Raw genomic sequence first — 16,186 nt, forward strand, 5'->3', positions numbered from 1 at the left:
TGGTCTCCGCCGTCGGGGGGCCGCTGGTGCTGTCCCTTGCCGGAGAATTCTCCCTTGCCGGAGACTTCTCCCTTACCGGAAAGCTCTCCCTTGCCGGAGGACTCTCCCTTGGCTCCTGGTGGGGCTGCTCTGCTCCTACACAGACCAGCAGTCAGATATCAGCAAAGACAGAGTATCCATGCGCGCCTCACAGCGGAAAGCAAACCAGATACTTACGCTGGGGGCTGCTCTGGAGAAAAGTTGCCGGGTCCGGCAAGGTTCTCTCGGGTGCACCCCCCGCTGTCGCCGTGGGTTCATCCTCGATGATAATCACCGGGGCCTTGGCTCTCTTCGCTGCTCTCTGGGCCAGAGTCCTGAAAAGGAATAAGTTCAGAGTAAAGCAAGTGAGATACAAGACAAAACAACAAGAATCGAAGAACTACAAGTACAACAAGAGGATCTTACTCTTCTTCTTCTTCCTCGTCGGAGCTGAACACGGAGAAGTCGAAGTCCGGCTCACGTCCGGCGCGAGGAGGCGGAGGAGTGGCTTCCCTTGACCGCTTGGCGGGAACAGTGGTGGTGGTCTGCGACGACCCCGCTCCAGCTGTCGTCGCGGCATGAGAAGCGGCAGGAGCAGAAGCGGTGGTCCGGGAGGACCCCGCTCCAGTTGCCGTTGCAGCATGAGATGCTCCCGCGGCAACGGTGCTTGCCGCGGTGGAGCGTGTCGCGCGGCGCGGCGGCTGTTGACTCGTCTGCCGCTCCGCTACCTCCCCGGCCTTGCGGAGGCGCCTTCTTGGTGGAGATGGAGGCTTTGCTTGCGGCGAGCTGTCTGAAGATGAGGTGGAAGACGAGTTTATCTCCAGCGAGCCGCTCGTATCCTTGGCGGGCTCGCTCGACCCGGCGCCATGCCCGGCAGGTTCTTTCTCGCCGACGCGCTCCTCTTGCTCGGCATGGCTTCCCACCTCTGCTGCATCTGCCTCCTCCACGGTGAATCCAAATTCGCCCGCGGCTGTGGCTGCCGCCGCCTCTTCCAGCCTGGTGGCGATGCGTGTCATCTCCTCATCGGTGGTGTCGGGGGTAAGGCTGTCCTTCTCGTCGGGACGGATCGACACTTCTACCAAGCCATCGAAGAATTGCTGCACGACGTCGTCCGCAGGCTCTTGCCAAGTTGGGACAATCCCGTGCGAGTCGCACTGCGGCATCATTGCCCGGATGCGGTCGAGCGAGGAATTGTTGCACAGCGGAACGACACCCCCCGGCAACCTGAAGACTTCGGGATGTTGGGGGTCATACTTGAACAGCTCCTGGAGCATCGCGTTGAGCTCCAGAACAGTGAAGTTGAAGTTGAGGCCCGGCCGCAGCCTCATGATATCCGCCGCATTCTTGAACTCCCAGGCGGGTCTTCCTCGTTCCTGCAGAGGGGCGATGCGGCGGCGAAGGAAATCTGTGCCAACAGCGCCTACAGTGAACCCGGCAAGCCTGAGGCGTAGGATCCGGGTGACAGCAATCTTCAGCCTGTCGTCTTTCGGGGCCACGTCACTCCAGTCCCTGCCGCGTGCTACTGGGGTTTGGCGCCGGGTGGTAAACGGCTGCGGGTTCTCCTCGTCAATCCAGCACCAGTCTGCTCTCCATTCCTCCCACTTGCCGCAAAACTCTCCCTCCAGATAAGTTTCCTTCTTGCCGGCCCTTGAGATCCAGGCGATTCCGCCGGATAAAGGCTCTCCTCTCTCTACCCGGGGTATAAAGAAATGGCGAAAGAGGGCTACATTGGGATGGACTCCGACAAAGTTTTCGCAGAGATGCGCGAAAACTGCCATGGTCAGAACGGCATTGGGGGTGAAGTCAAGGAGGTGAAACCCGTAGGTGTTCATGATATCACAGAAGAATTCAGAGAAGGGCGGGCAGAGCCCGCAGTAGAAGAACAAGGCAAAGAAAGGGTATCCGTTCGGAGCCTTCTTCCAAGCGGCAGCGGGAAGTACCTTCGTGCGCGGGTGCGCCCGCGTCTCCGTCGACCAGAAGAGGTAGTAGTTCTCCCTCAACTCCTTAGCGGCGAGCTTGGGGGGGAAGACTGCCCGCTCCTTCCGCAGCGCCGCAAGCCGCTGCACCTCGGTCGACTTCACAACCTTCCCCTTGTCGGCTTTTGGAGCCATGGCGGAAGTGGTGGAGGAGTTCGACGGCGTTGGTGGTGCTGGTGGCGATGGGGGGCGGAGCGCTGCTCTCTTTCGACTTTGGGAAGACAAGGGAGCAGCGGAGATTTCCGAGATTGAAGCAGCAACTGGCAAATGGGCGAACTACCCCTGTTTCCTCTGCTTATAAAGAGGGAGGGGGCGGACGTTACGCATTTCCGAATAAAGAAACCCCCCACGATCTCTCCCACGACGCCGCATTCAACGCGTGCCGTTCGGGGAGGGCGCGGTGGATGCGGAGAGAGATACGGCGTAACCTAGGCCGCGCGTGCCCGTGCCCTGTTTTGGGCCTGGCCCAACAGCGCTCGGCACCGTGTATGGCCCAGGCCCGGGGGCTCCTGTCGGTGTACTAGAGTAGGGGTACCCTAGTATCCCGAACTTGTGCACGGGCAGTCGCAGCATCCCGCGGCGAGGCTTGCCGGGTGACTGCCAAGGTCCTCCATGGTTCCTTTGGAGCCATTCAAGAACAAAGTATCCAAGTCAAGACCCCGGCAAGAGGAGCTTGCCGGGAAGGCCAACCAAGGCACCTCAAGACCCCGGCAAGAGGAGCTTGCCGGGAAGGCCACCCAAGGCATCTCAAGGAACTTGCCGTGGCGCGCCACACGTCCCGACAAGGCCCGGTGAGCGACAAGCTCCCGGACGCGAAAAGACAACGACCGCGGCAAGGCGCTTGCCGCGGCAAGCCACCACTCTGTGCCCGCGCTCCAGCACATCCACCAACGTGTCGCTCTGGGACCCTTCCAGGCGTGCGTGGCGGGCGGCTGTGCAGCCAGCGGTGAGCGGTGGCAAGCGGCGCTGACAAGATTGCCATCGTGGCGAGCGGTGGCGTCCCTGACGGTCCCTTTTACACTATTTAGGCGACGCAGACGGGCATTTAAGGCCCTTGTCCCCTGCCGTCAGGGTTAGGTATGATACAATGTAGCAGGTAGCTGTACCTACCGCATCACCTTTTTCATTTTTACCCTTTGTCTCCGTTGCCACCTGTCGGTGACCCCTTGAGCATATAAAAGGAGGCCCATCCGCAACATAGAGGGGGGTTCAGAAAAACAGAACACTCACGCTCGGTCTCGTTAGCTGCTGGTGTGTACTGTAGCACTCGGCGCTCCTGAGCAAGAACTCAATACAAACCACAAAGCAGGAGTAGGGTTTTACGCATCCGTGCGGCCCGAACCTGGGTAAACTGCTCGTGTGCTTCGCCTCGATCCGCTCTTTGCACGACCTCCGCCCCCGCCGAACCGAAAGGGACTCGGTCCGCCAGTCCCATAGGTGTTCGTGGATTAGTCCCCCGACACCATCGTCATCACCAACGCTCCTCTCATCGGGAGAGGGCAATCTCCATCAACATCTTCACCAGCACCATCTCATCTCCAAACCCTAGTTCATCTCTTGTATCCAATTCTTGTCTCAAAGTCCGGGATTGGTGCTAGTAGTGTTGATTACTCCTTGTAGCTAGTTGGTTTATTTGGTGGAAGATCATATGTTCAGATCCTATATGCATATTATTACCCCTCTGATTATGAACATGAATATGCTTTGTGAGTAATTACGTTTGTTCCTGAGGACAAGGGAGAAGTCTTGCTATTAGTAGTCATGTGAATTTGGTATTCGTTTGATATTTTGATAAGATGTATGTTGTCTAGCCTCTAGTGGTGTTATGTGAACGTCGACTACATAACACTTCACCATTATTTGGGCCTAGAGGAAGGCATTGAGAAGTAATAAGTAGATGATGGGTTGCTAGAGTGACAGAAGCTTAAACCCTAGTTTATGCGTTGCTTCGTAAGGGGCTGATTTGGATCCATATGTTTCATGCTATGGTTAGGTTTACCTTAATACTTTTGTTGTAGTTGCGGATTCTTGCAATAGAGGTTAATCATAAGTGGGATGCTTGTTCAAGTAAGAACAGCACCCAAGCACCGGTCCACCCACATATCAAATTATCAAAGTATCGAACGCGAATCATATGAACGTGATGAAAACTAGCTTGACGATATTTCCATGTGTCCTCAGGAGCACTTTTCCTATTATAAGAGTTTGTTCCGGCTTGTCCTTTGCTACAAAAAGGATTGGGCCACCTTGCTGCACTTTATTTACTTTTGTTACTTGTTGCTCATTACAATTTATCTTATCACAAAACTATCTGTTACCACTTATTTCAGTACTTGCAGAGAATACCTTGCTGAAAAACCGCTTATCATTTCCTTCTGCTCCTCGTTGGGTTTGACACTCTTACTTATCGAAAGGACTACGATAGATCCCCTATACTTGTGGGTCATCAAGACTCTTTTCTGGCGCCGTTGTCGGGGAGTGTAGCACCTTTGGTAGGTGGAATTTGGTAAGGAAAAATTTATATAGTGTGCTGAAATTTACTGTCACTTGTTACTATGGAAAGTAATTTTCTGAGGGGCTTGTTCGGGGTATCTTCACCCCGTCCAGTAGAGCAAAGAGTTGCTCCTCAACCTACTGAACCTATTGAAAATGAAACTCCTTTTGAATTTCCTTCGGGTATGATGGAAAAACTGCTAGCTAACCCTTTTACAGGAGATGGAACAAAGCATCCTGATGAGCACTTAATATATGTGGATGAAGTTTGTGGATTATTTAAGCTTGCAGGTATACCCGATGATGTTGCTAAGAAGAAGGTCTTCCCTTTATCTTTGAAGGGAGACACATTGATATGGTATAGGCTATGCGATGATATGAGATCATGGAACTATAAAAGATTGAAGTTGAAATTTCATCAAAAGTATTACCCTATGCATCTTGTTCATCGTGATCGCAATTATATATATAATTTCTGGCCTCGCGAAGGAGAAAGCATCGCTCAAACTTGGGGGAGGCTTAAATCAATGTTATATTCATGCCCCAATCATGAGCTCTCGAGAGAAATAATTATGCAAAGTTTTTATGCTCGGCTTTCTGAAAACAATCGAACCATGCTCGATACTTCTTGTGCCGGCTCTTTTATGATGAAGACTATTGAATTCAGATGGAATTTATTGGATAGAATTAAACGCAACTCTGAAGATTGGGACCTCGACGAAGGTAAGAAGTCAGGTATGACACCTAAGTTTGATTGTGTTAAATCTTTTATGGATACCGATATTTTCCATAAGTTTAGCACTAAATATGGACTTGACTCTGAGATAGTAGCTTCTTTTGTGAATCTTTTGCTGCTTATGTTGATCTCCCTAAGGAGAAGTGGTTTAAATATCATCCTCCCATAGAAGTAAAAGTAGTTGCACCTATTAAAGTTGAAGAAAAGACTGTCACTTATAATGATCCTATTGTTCCTACTTCTTATGTTGAGAAACCACCTTTCCCTGTTAGAATAAAGGATCATGCTAAAGCTTCAACTGTTGTTCGTAAAAGCAATATTAGAACTTATAAACCTCCTGAGCAAGTTAAAGTAGAACCTAATATTGCTATTGTTAAAGATCTCTTGTCTGATAATATTGATGGGCATGTTATTCAATTCGAAGGTGAAACTGCTAGAATTGCTAAACCTTGTGCTAAAGATAAACATAGACCTGTGGTAGGCGCGCCTGTTATTTCTGTTAAAATAGGAGATCATTGTTGTCATGGCTTATGTGATAAGGGTGCGAGTGCTAGTGTTATACCGCATACTTTATATGAAGAAATTAAGAATGAAATTGCACCTGCTGAGTTAGAAGGTATTGATGTCACAATTAAACTTGCCAATAGAGATACTATTTCACCAATTGGAATTGTTAGAGATGTTGAAGTCTTGTGTGGGAAAACTAAATATCCTGCTGATTTTCTTGTTCTTACTTCTCCACAAGATAGCTTTTGTCCCATTATATTTGGTAGACCCTTCCTGAACACTGTTAATGCTAGGATAGATTGCAAAAAGAATGTTGTTACTATTGGCTTGGATGATATGGTTCATGACTTTAATTTCTCTAAATTTAGTAAACAACATCGTGAGGAAGAATTACCTAGTAAGGATGAAATTATTGGTCTTGCTTCTATTGTCGTACCTCCTAGTGACCCTTTAGAACACTATTTGCTAGACCATGAAAATGATATGTTCATGAATGAAAGAAGGGAAATAGATCAAGTATTCTTTAAACAGGAACCTATTCTGCATCACAATTTGCCTGTTGAAATTTTAGGGGATCCTCCTCCACCCAAGGGTGATCCCATGTTTGAGCTTAAACCGTTGCCTGAAATCTTAAATATGCTTATCTTGATGAAAAGAAGATATATCCTGTTATTATTAGTGCTAACCTTTCAGAGCATGAAGAAGAAAGATTATTGAAAACTCTGAAGAAGCATCGTGCTGCTATTGGATATACTCTTGATGATCTTAAGGGCATTAGTCCCACTCTATGTCAACATAAAATAAATTTGGAAGCAGATGCCAAACCAGTTCGTGATCCTCAACGACGTCTGAATCCTAAAATGAAAGAAGTGGTAAGAAAAGAAATACTCAAGCTTCTGGAGGCAGGTATAATCTATCCCGTTGCTGATAGTTAGTGGGTAAGTCCTGTCCATTGTGTCCCTAAGAAGGGAGGTATTACTGTTGTTCCTAATGATAAAGATGAATTGATTCCACAAAGAATTATCACATGTTATAGGATGGTAATTGATTTCCGCAAATTAAATAAAGCTACTAAGAAAGATCATTACCCCTTACCCTTTATTGATCAAATGCTAGAAAGATTATGCAAACATACACACTATTGCTTTCTAGATGGTTATTCTGGTTTCTCTCAAATACCTGTGTCGGCTAGAGATCAATCAAAGACTACTTTTACATGCCCTTTTGGTACTTTTGCTTATAGACGTATGCCTTTTGGTTTATGTAATGCACCTGCTACCTTTCAAAGATGCATGATGGCTATATTCTTTGACTTTTGTGAAAAGATTTGTGAGGTTTTCATGGACGATTTTTCCGTCTATGGTTCCTCTTTTGATGATTGCTTGAGCAATCTTGATCAAGTTTTGCAGATATGTGAAGAAACTAATCTTGTCTTGAATTGGGAAGAGTGCCACTTTATGGTTAATGAAGGTATTGTCTTGGGGCACAAAGTTTCTGAAAGAGGTATTGAAGTTGATAAAGCCAAGGTTGATGCTATTGAAAAGATGCCATGTCCCAAGGACATCAAAGGTATAAGAAGTTTCCTTGGACACGCCGGATTTTATAGGAGGTTCATTAAGGACTTCTCAAAAATTTCTCGGCCTCTGACTAATTTATTGCAAAAAGATATACCATTTGTCTTTGATGATGATTGTGTAGAAGCATTTGAAATACTTAAGAAAGCATTAGTCTCTGCACCTGTTGTTCAGCCACCTGATTGGAATTTACCCTTTGAAATTATGTGTGATGCTAGTGATTATGCTCTAGGTGCTGTTCTAGGGCAAAGAGTTGATAAGAAATTAAATGTTATTCATTATGCTAGTAAGACTCTAGACAATGCTCAAAGAAATTATGCTACTACTGAAAATGAGCTTTTAGCAGTTGTATTTGCTTGTGATAAGTTCAGACCTTATATTGTTGATTCTAAAGTAACTATTCAAACTGATCATGCTGCTATTAAATACCTTATGGAAAATAAAGATGCTAAACCTAGACTTATTAGATGGGTTCTCTTGCTACAAGAATTTGATTTGCATATTGTTGATAGAAAGGGAGCTGAGAACCCCGTTGTAGACAACTTGTCTAGGTTAGAGAATGTTCTTGATGACCCACTACCTATTAATGATAGCTTTCCTGATGAACAATTAAATGTTATAAGTACTTCTCGTAGTACTCCATGGTATGCTGATTATGCGAATTATATTGTTGCTAAGTTTATACCACCTAGCTTCACATACCAGCAAAAGAAAAAGTTTTTCTATGACTTGAGACATTACTTTTGGGATGACCCACATCTTTATAAAGGAGTAGATGGTGTTATTAGACGTTGTGTACCTAAGCATGAACAGGAACAGATACTACGCAAGTGTCATTCTGAGGCTTATGGAGGACACCACGCTGGAGATAGAACTGCACATAAGGTATTGCAATCTGGTTTTTATTGGCCTACTCTCTTCAAGGATGCCCGTAAGTTTGTCTTGTCTTGTGATGAATGTCAAGAAATTGGTAATATTAGTAGACGTCAAGAAATGCCTATGAATTATTCACTTGTTATTGAACCATTTGATGTTTGGGGCTTTGATTATATGGGACCTTTTCCTGCCTCTAATGGATACACGCATATTTTAGTTGCTGTTGATTACGTTACTAAGTGGGTAGAAGCTATTCCAACTAGTAGTGCTGATCATAACACTTCTATTAAAATGCTTAAAGAAGTTATTTTTCCGAGGTTTGAGTCCCTAGATATTTAATGACTAATGGTGGTTCACACTTTATTCATGGTGCTTTCCGTAAAATGCTTGCTAAATATGATGTTAATCATAGAATTACATCTCCTTATCACCCACAGTCTAGTGGTCAAGTAGAGTTGAGCAATAGAGAGCTCAAATTAATTTTGCAAAAGACTGTTAATAGGTCTAGAAAGAATTGGTCCAAGAAACTTGATGATGCATTATGGGCTTATAGAACTGCATTAAAATCCTATGGGTATGTCTCCGTATAAAATGGTTTATGGAAAAGCATGTCACTTACCTCTCGAACTAGAACATAAGGCATATTGGGCTATTAAAGAGCTCAACTATGATTTCAAACTTGCCGGTGAAAAGAGGTTATTTGATATTAGCTCACTTGATGAATGGAGAACCCAAGCTTATGAAAATGCCAAGTTGTTTAAAGAAAAAGTTAAAAGATGGCATGACAAAAGGATACAAAAGCGTGAGTTTAATGTAGGTGATTATGTATTGCTATACAACTCTAGTTTAAGATTTTTTGCAGGAAAACCTCTCTCTAAATGGGAAGGCCCCTATGTTATCGAAGAGGTCTATCGTTCCGGTGCCATAAAAATCAACAACTTCGAGGGCACAAATCCGAAGGTGGTAAACGGTCAAAGAATCAAACATTATATCTCAGGTAATCCCATAAATATTGAAACCAATATTATTGAAACCGTAACCCTGGAGGAATACATAAGGGACACTTTCCGGAATGTTTCAGACTCTGAAAAGGAATAGGTATGTGGTACGGTAAGTAAACCGACTCCAAAACAATTTTTAAGGCAATATTTCTCCGTTTTGGAATATTTAGAAAAATAGAAAAATAAGTAGCAGTTCGGGAAGGACACGAGGGCCCCACGAGGGTGGTGGGCGCGCCCCCTACCTCGTGAGCACCTCGTGTGCCTTCCGGACTCCGTTTTCTTGCACGTTACGTATTTTGGTTGGTAAAAATTCATTATATAACCTCCCGAAGGTTTTGACTCCCGTATCACGCAAACCTCCTTTGTTCTTGTTTCGAGCTGTTTTTCTGACAGATCTAGGTTATCATGACGGCCCCAAGCGCCTCCAAGGACAAGTTCTTCGAGAAGGTCATCAACCCTTACCTCGTGGAGGTGCTGCGACACCCTCAAACCATTGAGTTGCGTGATGGGTTGCTGCACATCCGCGATGAAGAGGGACCAAAGGGGACCGGAAGCATGGAGACGAGGCTCGAAGCAGTGGAGCAACAAGTTTTCAAGTGCCAAGGGATGGTAGAACGTGGACTCAACTCTAACCACATGATGATCGCGGAGTTCACTAGCAACCACAAGTTGGACGCTGACAACATCGGGGAGACTATCTTCAAGCTTCATGAGAAGATCGAGCACCTCCAAGCCCAAATCTATGACCTGCAAAACCAAAACTATGAGTATGAATATAGATTCAAAAGGATGAGTTTGGCTGCAGATTCAAGGATCCCGGAGACTCGATCATCTTTCTATGATGGAGAACCTATGCCTTGGAAGATGGACGCAAGGCCCGCATCATCTACAACACCTCCACCTTCTTCACCGACAAAGGAGATATAATCACATGGGTATGGGCACTCCCCTTGGCAACTGCCAAGCTTGGGGGAGGTGCCCCGGTATCGTATCACCATCACAACTCCTATCATTACCATTTTTCTTAGTTCGATCCTATTAGTAGTATCTTGATCTAGTAGAATAAAGTTTATGGCATGATCTAGTTTTGAGTTTGCTTTATGATCTCTCTTTGTAATCGAGTCCGTGAGCTATATATAATAAAGATTAGTGTTGAGTCAAGGGCTTGATTATTTTGCCATGATCTTGGGTGAATAAAAGAAAAGAGAAAAAGAATAAAAAGAAACAAAAAGTTCATATTGATCTTATTGAGAGTAATGACTTCACATAGAAAGAGTATGATGATTAAAAGTTGTTGGGAGTTGGCAGACATAGCTTTGGTCATTGTTGTAATTAATAGGAAGTAATAAGGAAAGAGAGGTTTTCACATATAGATATATTATCATTGACATCTTTTATGATTGGGAGCATTCATTAAAATATGACATGCTAAAGGGTTGGTGTTGGACAAGGAAGACAACGCAATGAGTTATGTCTTTCTTATATCTGAGATAAAGTATGTTGGCATGGATCCTCTAACTTGTTGAGCTTGCCTTTCCCCCTCATGCTAGCCAAATTCTCAGCACCAAGTAGAAATACTACTTGTGCTTCCAAATACCCTTAAACCAGTTTTGCCATGAGAGTCCACCATATCTACCTATGGATTGAGTAAGATCCTTCAAGTAAGTTGTCATCGGTGCAAAGCAATAAAAATTGCTCTAAATATGTGTAGGATCGAAAGTATTTCTAGAGGGGGGTGATTAGACTACTTGACCAAATAAAAACTTAACCTTTTCCCAATTTTAGTTCTTGGCAAATTTTAGCTAATTTAGGACAAGTCAAGCAATCATCACATAATTCAAGCAAGCATGCAAAGAGTATATAGGCAGCGGAAAGTAAAGCATGCAACTTGCAAGAATGTAAAGGGAAGGGTTTGGAGAATTCAAACGCAATTGGAGACACGGATGTTTTTCCCGTGGTTCGGATAGGTGGTGCTATCCTACATCCACGTAGATGGAGACTTCAACCCACGAAGGGTAACGGTTGCGCGAGTCCACACAGGGCTCCACCCAAGGGTAACGGTTGCGTGAGTCCACACAGGGCTCCACCCACGAAGAGTCCACGAAGAAGCAACCACCCACAAAGGGTCCACGAAGAAGCAACCTTGTCTATCCCACCATGGCCATCGCCCACACAGGACTAGCCTCACTAGCGGTAGATCTTCACGAAGTAGGCAATCTCCTTGCCCTTACAAACTCCTTGGTTCAACTCCACAATCTTGTCAGAGGCTCCCAAGTGACACCTAGCCAATCTAGGAGACACCACTCTCCAAGAAGTAACAAATGGTGTGTAGGTAATGAACTCCTTGCTCTTGTGCTTCAAATGATAGTCTCCCCAACACTCAACTCTCTCTCATAGGATTTGGATTTAGTGGAAAGAAGATTTGAGTGGAAAGCAACTTGGGAAGGCTAGAGATCAAGATTCATATGGTAGGAATGGAATGTCTTGGTCTCAACACATGAGTAGGTGGTTCTCTCTCAGAACATATGAGTTGGAATGGTGTGTGTGTTCTGATGGCTCTCTCCTCGAATGAGAAGGAGGTGGAGGGGTATATATGGCCTCCACACAAAATCCAACCGTTACACAGTTTTCCAATCTTGGTGGGACCGAATCAATAAACTCGGTCGGACCGAAAATGTAAACCTAGTGACCGTTAGAGATTTTCGGTGGGACTGACATGCAACTCGGTAGGACCGATATGGTTAGGGTTTGGGCATAACGTAATCTCGGTGAGACCGATTACACAAACTCGGTGAGACCGAATTTGGTAATTAGCTAACCAGAGAGTTGGTCAGGCAAACTCGGTGGGACCGATTTGCTCTTTCGGTGAGACCGAGTGGAACTCGGTGAGACCGAAAAGTTACAAAGGGGAAACACTGAGTTTACATTGCAATCTCGGTGGGACCGATTCGCTCTTTCGGTGAGACCGAAAAGTTACGAAAGGGAAACAGAGAGTTTGCAACCCCATCTCGGTGAGACCGAGATCCCTATCGGTAGGACCATATTGCTAGGGTTTGGCAGTGGCTAATGACAAGTGAAACTCGGTGGCGCCGGATAGGAAGAATCGGTAGGACCGAGTTTGGCTTAGGGTTTAGGTCATATGTGGATATGGGAAAGTAGTTGAGGGTTTTGGAGCATATCACTAAGCACATGAAGCAAGAGGCTCATTAAGCAACACCTCATCCCTCCTTGATAGTATTGGCTTTTCCTAAAGACTCAATGTGATCTTGTATCACTAAAATATAAAATGAAGAGTCTTGAGCTTTTGAGCTTGAGCCAATCCTTTGTCCTTAGCATTTTGAGGGTTCCATTTTCACATCCATGCCATGCCAATCATTGAGCTTTCCTGAAATAATCATCTTGGAATAGCATTAGCTCAATGAGCTATATGTTGTTATGAATTACCAAAACCACCTAGGGATAGTTGCACTTTCAATATGTATGATTGATTGGTGTGGGAGAAATAAGCTTTATATGATCTTGTGATGTGGAAGTAATAAAAGCGACGGACTGCATAATAAAGGTTCATATCACAAGGGGCAATATAAAGTGACGTTCTTTCGCATTGAGATTTTATGCATCCAACCATAAAAGCGCATGGCAACCTCTGCTTCCCTCTGCGAAGGGCCTATCCTTTATTATTATCTTCTACCTTATGCAAGAGTCATGGTGATCTTCACCTTTTCTTTTTCATTTTATCCTTTGGCAAGCTCGGCATGTTGGAAAGAACATGATATATATATATATATATAATTGGATGTAGGGGAGCACGAACCATTATTGTTGACATTACCCTTGAGGTAAAAGGTTGTGGGGCAAAACTATAAGCCCCTATCTTTCTCTGTGTCCGATTAAAACTCCGTAACCACAAGTATTGCGTGAGTGTTAGCAATTATGGAGGACTAAATGATAGTTGAGTATGTGGACTTGCTTTTTAGCTCTGACATAGACTCTTTCCGATGTTATGATAAATTGCAATTGCTTCAATGACTGAGATTATAGTTTGTCGGAGCCCAATAAGGTTTATGATTTATACTTTTGCATTGTGAATAGATCATCACTTGAACATAAGTAATCATATGACAAAATCTATATATGTTTCTATTATGAGAATAATCATGATGCCTTCATGTCCGTATTTTTTTATCGACGCTTCTACCTCTAAACATGAGGACATATTTATTGTTATCGGCTTTTCGCTTGAGGACAAGCAAGGTCTAAGCTTAGGGGAGTTGATACGTCCATTTTGCATCATGCTTTTATATCGATATTTATTGCATTATGGACTGTTATTTCACTTTATGTCACAATACTTATGGCTATTCTCTCTTATTCTACAAGGTTTACATAAGGAGGGAGAATGCCGAGAGCTGGAATTCTGGGCTGGAAAAAGAGCAAATATTAGAGACCTATTCTGCGCAACTCCAAAAGTCCTGAAACTCCACGGAACATCTTAAAATAAATAAAGAAAACTCCTCGCCAAAGATGAAGGCCAGGGGGCCCACACCCTGCTCACAAGGGTGGGGGGCGCCCCCCCTAGGGCGCGCCCCCTACCTCGTGGGCCCCCTGGTGGCTCTCCGACGTCCATCTTCTCCTATATGAAGTCTTTCGATGAGAAAAAAATCAGAAGGAACTTTTCGGGACAAGACTCCGCCGCCACGAGGCGGAACCAATCTAGAGCTCCGGCAGAGCTGTTCTGCCGGGGATACTTCCCTCCGGGAGGGGGAAATCATCACCATCGTCATCACTAACGCTCCTCTCATCGGGAGAGGGCAATCTCCATCAACATCTTCACCAACACCATCTCATCTCCAAACCCTAGTTCATCCCTTGTATCCAATTCTTGTCTCAAAGTCCGGGATTGGTATTAGTAGGCTGCTAGTAGTGTTGATTACTCCTTGTAGTTGATGCTAGTTGGTTTATTTGGTGGAAGATCATATGTTCAGATCCTATATGCATATTATTACCCCTCTGATTATGAACATGAATATGCTTTGTGAGTAATTACGTTTGTTCCTGAGGACAAGGGAGAAGTCTTACTATTGGTAGTCATGTGAATTTGGTATTCATTTGATATTTTGATAAGATGTATGTTGTCTAGCCTCTAGTGGAGTTATGTGCACGTCGACTACATAACACTTCACCATTATTTGGGCCTAGAGGAAGGCATTAGGAAGTAATAAGTAGATGATGGGTTGCTAGAGTGACAGAAGCTTAAACCCTAGTTTATGTGTTGCTTCGTAAGGGGCTGATTTGGATCCATATGTTTCATGCTATGGTTAGGTTTACCTTAATACTTTTGTTGTAGTTGCGGATGCTTGCAATAGAGGTTAATCATAAGTGGGATGCTTGTTCTAGTAAGAACAGCACCCAAGCACCGGTCCACCCACATATCAAATTATCAAACGCGAATCATATGAACGTGATGAAAACTAGCTTGACGATATTCCCATGTGTCCTTGGGAGCGCTTTTCCTATTATAAGAGTTTGTTCCAGCTTGTCCTTTGCTACAAAAAGGATTAGGCCACCTTGCTACACTTTATTTACTTTTGTTACTTGTTGCTCGTTACAATTTATCTTATCACAAAACTATCTGTTACCACTTATTTCAGTACTTGCAGAGAATACCTTGCTGAAAACCGCTTATCATTTCCTTCTGCTCCTCGTTGGGTTCGACACTCTTACTTATCGAAAGGACTACGATAGATCCCCTATACTTGTGGGTCATCACTGGCTGGCCAGGGAGAGGGGCGCACCAGCCCCCTATGGGCTGGTCTGTTCCCTCCTTGGCCCATTAAGCCCATACACCTACCGGGGGGTGTCCGGAACCCCTTCCGGTGACCCGATCACTACCCGGTGCATCCCAAAAATCTTCTGGTGTCCAAATACCATCGTCCTATATATCAATCTTTATTTCTTGACCATTTCGATGACTCATCGTCATGTCCGTGATCTCATCCGGGACTCCGAACAACATTCCGTCACCAAATCATATAACTCATATAACGCTAGCTATATCATCAACGAACGTTAAGCGTGCAGACCCTACGGGTTTGAGAACTATGTAAACATGACCGAGACACCTCTCCGGTCAATAACCAATAGCGGAACCTAGATGACAATATTGGCTCCTACATATTCTATGAAGATCTTTATCGGTCGAACCGTTATGACAACATACGTAATTCCCTTTGTCCATCGGTATGTTACTTGTCCGAGATTCGATCGTCGGTATCTTCATACCTAGTTCAATCCTCGTTACCGGCAAGTCTCTTTACTCGTTCTGTAATACATCATCTCGTAACTAACTCATTAGTCACTTTGCTTGCAAGGCTTCTTATGATGTGTATTACCGAGAGGGCCTAGAGACACTTCTCCGATACTCAGAGTGACAAAACCTAATCTTGATCTATGCCAACTCAGCAAACACCTTCGGAGATACCTGTAGAGCATCTTTATGATCACCCAGTTACGTTGTGACGTTTGATAGCATACAAGGTATTCCTCCGGCATCCGGGTGCATAATCTCATAGTCGAAGGAATATGTATTTGACATGAAGAAAGCAATAGCAATAAAATGAACAATCAATATGCTAAGCTAATGGATGGGTCTTGTCCATCACATCATTCTTCTAATGATGTGATCCCGTTATCAAATGACAACACATGTCCATGATTAGGAAACCTTAACCTAATTCCATGCCCCTAAATAACCACCCCCAAATCGATGCAAAACATTTTGCATTCATAAGAGGAAGCAAAAAATCCACAATTGAAGAAAATGATCCGCAATCTCAGGATATAAGTGACAGAGGCCCTGACTCACCCCTGGTGCTGGGCCGGGGGTGTTCGCCGGCAGGACGCATGGCCGAGCCCCACGTCGCGGAGACGGGCCGCGCGGACGTGAGGAGCGAGAGGGCGGCAGGCGACGACGACGCGGGGCTCGCGACAGCGAGGAGCGGGGCG

The sequence above is a fragment of the Triticum urartu genome, chromosome 2, assembly GCF_003073215.2.
Source record: "Triticum urartu cultivar G1812 chromosome 2, Tu2.1, whole genome shotgun sequence".
NCBI classification, from domain to species: Eukaryota; Viridiplantae; Streptophyta; class Magnoliopsida; order Poales; family Poaceae; genus Triticum; species Triticum urartu.